Source organism: Lolium perenne, chromosome 7, assembly GCF_019359855.2.
Source record: "Lolium perenne isolate Kyuss_39 chromosome 7, Kyuss_2.0, whole genome shotgun sequence".
Lineage (NCBI taxonomy): Eukaryota > Viridiplantae > Streptophyta > Magnoliopsida > Poales > Poaceae > Lolium > Lolium perenne.
The window spans coordinates 7,299,613-7,305,064 of record NC_067250.2 but is presented as its reverse complement, the minus strand read 5'-3'; positions in this window follow the sequence as shown (position 1 = coordinate 7,305,064).

The following is a 5,452-nucleotide window of genomic DNA, read 5'->3' as shown; positions in this document are numbered from 1 at the left end:
GGTGTACTGCATCAGGCCGCTCATTGTCGCGCCGGCAAAACGAGAGTGGCACACTGCCTATCGAGTATCGTGGCCGTGGCTAGATGTGCAGTCAAAGCGTCGCTAGTTTAGGAAATTGGGCACCGACGAGCTGCAAAGCATCGTAACTAGCATGGAATTTCCATCATCGAATTTTGTACATAAACGGCCACGTGGAGAAGTGCAAAATTCATGCAAAGCTGAACTTTCATGCAAACGGCCACGGTTGTGGCAGACCTGAACGTGACGACTGCGGCTGAAACTCCGTCATGTACTTCGCCCACATGGTGATACCGGCGGCGTTCTCCGGCAGCTGCAGCTCCTCGTACTGGTGCCGCTCGCGGATATGCTCTATTACCTCGCTCCGATTCCGACAGCTCCGACGTGGTAATCGGGACCAAGTTTGTGGCGTGGCGCAGCAGGGCAACATGACTCGTCCCTTCCCCCGACGTGCACGTCAGCGAGAAGAAGACGGATGTTGACTAATTTTTTACAACCCAGTCCCATGTTGGGCGAATGATGGAGCGAGGCAAAACCAGCCTCCAAAGTAGCTTACCCGAGTCTAGGGTTCAATTGCCTCGTTTTACATAATTTTCGGAATTAAAGATACGTACCAGTTTAAAGTTGAGGGGTTACTGTCCAAATTAAAAACTCCCAGGGACTATGTAGACTTTTTTAGTAACTTACCGTGGTGAGCTTGGGGGGACACCGGAGCAAGGCTCCCAACTAACGACGTCTAGCACTAGGCCAGATTCTTGAGGAGCCGTACGGTGAGCGGACCTTAGGGGTGGAAACTGGAAAGAAGATGATGTAACCAAGAGATTCTAGAAGCTCCACCAAGCAAAGCAAGATATGGGACATTTACGGTATCTCCAACGGGAGGACCCATCCTGCGCCCGCGCGTCCGGATGGATTCAGCAGAACAAAAAAGCGGCCTAACGTGGCGATGCACCGCAAATGCGGATGGTCGCGGCGTCCGGAACGACGCAAACCCGGCCAAAATCTGGGCTAGATTTGCGTGGCCGCGGATGGCACGTGGCGTCCGGTCGCGTCCGGCCGCTTGGCTGCTCGTCTCCCTTGGGCCCACCTGTCGGTGATCGGGGAGGGCTTATTAAATGTGGACTGGAGGGATCTGTCCCTCCAGTCCACTCCCCTTTCCACTGTCCACTCCCCGAGCGCAACCGCCGCCATGGCCCCGAAGCGACGGTTCGCTCCTAGAGCCAACGACGAGGAGGCGAGCAGCAGCCGCCGTCCTCCACATCGGAGGAAAGCGCGGCGGCCTCCACATCGGAGAGGCCGCCCGCGGCGGCGCGGCATTGGCGCAACCGCCGCCGCTGCTGCTCGAGCCGAAGCCGGAGTCCTCGGAGGAGGACCCCGACCTCCGCGCCGCTCTGCTCATCTCGGCGGCGGAGGAGGAAGCGAAATGGCCGCACCTCCAAGCATCCATTCGCACCTCCGCGATGGAGGAAGAGGCCCGGCAGGCGGTGGAGGAAGCCGAGGCCTGAGAGTTGTACGCCCAGGCCCGCCAGGCGCGACGGGAGGAGGAGGAAGCGGCGCGGCGGCAGGAGGCCAGGCGCCGCGCGGAGGAGGAGCAGATGCGGCAGGAGGCTAGGCGCCGCGCAGAGGAGGAGCGGCGTCAGAAGGCCAGGCGCCGCGCCTGGCAGGAGATGGAGCAGCGCCTCAGGGAGGAGGCGCAGCTCCCTGCTGCCGCGCCGCCGCTTCCTCGGGTGGCTCCGGACCCCCATTCCGCATGGGAGGAGGCCCTGTGGTCTCCGTGGCCGGAGTCCCCGGCGGTCGAGCCACAACAACAGTGTGGCTCGACCGCGCCGGGGACGTCGTCGACGCCGACGCCGACGCCGACAACGCCCACAGGGACTAGGCGGCGCACCGGCAGCCACCGCGTCGTCAAGCAAACCCTAGCTTAGGATTTTTTATTTTGTTTTAAATTTTAAAGTCCATATAGAGGGCTTCTTTTGTTAGTTTATTTGCCCAAAATAGGGCTATGTACAAATGTGCCTAAAATAGGGCATATGCTTAATGAAATTTAGTTCGAATTAACGTTTTAAATTTCATTTTTGTTTTTATTCGAATTTGCGCTGCGTCCGCGTGTTAGGCGCAGCGTGCGACCCAAACGAACACGCAGACGCGGAACGCTGTCCAGATGTCCCGTGGCCACCCAAACGGCCTAAAACAAACGGTCCGACGCGTCCGTTTGGATCGCATGGTTGGAGATGCCCTTATGCCCAAAGCCCATGACCCAGCTGGATTGGCACAAAGCAAACAAAGGATGAGGCTGCTCCAAATGAGCCAACCCGGACACTTCGGTCCAGATCTAGTAAAAAGCAGGTTGTAGCTTCTACCAGTTTAGAGCTAGAATTTGACAGAGTCCAGTGTAACGTGTAGAGGTGTCCAAAACTTGTACGGAAAGACCAACTACTCTATATATTGTAAAGGGATCGATCAATAATAGACAATCTATCAACGCATCTTTTTATCTCCTCAAACCCTTGTCCCGTTTCTAAGCTGGTCATAGTGCTAAGTATCATATAGTAGTATCATGCATATGATACTTGTGTATGATACTATCTCTATAGTGGGTAGTATCATAGTTACGATATATTTATTGCTATTTAGAATCTCAATGCAAATTGATGTACAAGATTTCTTTGGCATTAATTTTTCTCGTGATATGCGTTATGATACGATATCTACCTATGATACTCTAATCTTATCTCTCCTCTTTAATTAGCTGCTGATACGTCTCAAACGTATCTATAATTTCTTATGTTTCATGCTACTTTTTATGATGATACTTACATGTTTTATACACACTTTACATCGTTTTGATGCGTTTTCCGGAACTAACCTATTGACGAGATGCCGAAGGGCCAGTTGCTGTTTTCTGCTGTTTTTGGTTTCAGAAATCCTAGAAAGGAAATATTCTCGGAATCGGACGAAATCAACGCCCAACATCCTATTTTTCCCGGAAGCTTCCAAAGCACCAAAGAAGGGCCAGAGGGGAGCCAGGAGGGCCCCACCCCACAGGGCGGCGCGACCAAGGGGGGGGGGCGCCCCCCTAGTGTGTGGGCCCCCCGTGGCCCCTCCGACTCCGCCTCTTCGCCTATTTAGTCGTCCCTGACCTAAAACCTCGATCCCGTTCGACGAAACCAGAGAAAACCTTCCAGAGCCGCCGCCATCGCGAAGCCAAGATCTGGGGGACAGGAGTCTCTGTTCCGGCACGCCGCCGGGACGGGTAAGTGCCCCCGGAAGGCTCCTCCATCGACACCACCGCCATCTTCATCAACGCTGCTGTCTCCCATGAGGAGGGAGTAGTTCTCCATCGAGACTCGGGGCTGTACCGGTAGCTATGTGGTTCATCTCTCTCCTATGTACTTCAATACAATAATCTCATGAGCTGCCTTACATGACTGAGATTCATATGATGATGCTTGTAATCTAGATGTCATTATGCTAGTCAAGTGGATTTTACTTATGTGATCTCCGGAGACTCCTTGTCCCACGTGTGTAAAGGTGACAGTGTGTGCACCGTGTGGGTCTCTTAGGCTATATTTCACAGAATACTTATTCGCTGTTATGAATGGCATAGTGAAGTGCTTATTTATATCTCTTTATGATTGCAATGTGTTTTGTATCACAATTTATCTGTGTGCTACTCTAGTGATGTTATTAAAGTAGTTTATTCCTCCTGCACGGTGTAATGGTGACAGTGTGTGCATCGTGTAGTACTTGGCGTAGGCTATGATTGTGATCTCTTGTAGATTATGAAGTTAACTATTGCTATGATAGTATTGATGTGATCTATTCCTCCTTTCGTAGTGTGAAGGTGACAGTGTGCATGCTATGTTAGTACTTGGTTTGGTTATGTTGATCTGTTATGCACTCTAAGGTTATTTAAATATGAACATTGAATATTGTGGAGCTTGTTAACTCCGGCATTGAGGGTTCGTGTAATCCTACACAGTTAGTGGTGTTCATCATCCAACAAGAGGGTGTAGAGTCTAGCATCTATTTATTTATTCTGTTATGTGATCAATGTTGAGAGTGTCCACTAGTGAAAGTATGATCCCTAGGCCTTGTTCCTAAATACTGCTATCGCTATTTGTTTACTGTTTTACTGCATCTTTACTTCCTGCAATATTACTACCATCAACTGCACGTCAGCAAGCACTTTTCTGGCGCCGTTACTACTGCTCATATTCATTCATACCACTTGTATTTCACTATCTCTTCGCCGAACTAGTGCACCTATTAGGTGTGTTGGGGACACAAGAGACTTCTCGCTTTGTGGTTGCAGGGTTGCATGAGAGGGATATCTTTGACCTCTTCCTCCCTGAGTTCGATAAACCTTGGGTGATCCACTTAAGGGAAACTTGCTGCTGTTCTACAAACCTCTGCTCTTGGAGGCCCAACACTGTCTACAAGAATAGAAGCACCCGTAGACATCAAGCACTTTTCTGGCGCAGTTGCCGGGGAGGAAAGGTAAAAGGCATTCATACTCCGGTCCCAGGTAAAGTACTTTTCTGTTTCCGTTGTGTGTGTACTCGAAGCTATTTCCTTTAGATCCTGCAATTGCATCTTTTTGTTTCTTGTTTACACTAGCTAGGCATAATGGACAACAATGAGCTTCTTATTCTATTTCCTGATTTAAGACATGGATGGTTTGATGCGAAAATTAAAAAACCTATAGAACATATTAGTATGAACGCTTTGAACACCATTGTTGCTAATGATATGGAAAATTCTAAGCTAGGGGAAGCTGGCTTTGATGAGCATGATATTTTTAGTCCCCCAAGCATTGAGGAGAAAATTTACTTTGATGATACTTTGCCTCCTATATTTGATGATGAGAATAATAATGATAGCTACTTTGTTGAATTTGCTCCCACTACAACTAATAAAATTGATTATGCCTATGTGGAGAGTAATAATTTTATGCATGAGACTCATGATAAGAATGCTTTATGTGATAGTTATATTGTTGAGTTTGCTCATGATACCACTGGATATTATTATGAGAGAGGAAAATATGGTTGTAGAAATTTTCATGTTACTAAAACACCTCTCTATATGCTGAAATTTTTGAAGCTACACTTGTTCTATCTTCCTATGCTTGTTACTTTGCTCTTCATGAACTTGTTTATTTACAAGATTCCTTTTCATAGGAAGCATGTTAGGCTTAAATTTGTTTTGAATTTGCTTTTTGATGCTCTCTTTTGCTTCAACTCTTATTTCTTGCGAGTGCATCATTAAAACTGCTGAGCCCATCTTAATGGCTATAAAGAAAGAACTTCTTGGGAGATAACCCATGTGTTTATTTTGCTACAGCAATTTTTGTTTTGCTGAGTCTTGGAAGTTGTTTACTACTGTAGCAACCTCTCCTTATCATGTTTTTGTGCCAAGTAAAGTTTTTGAT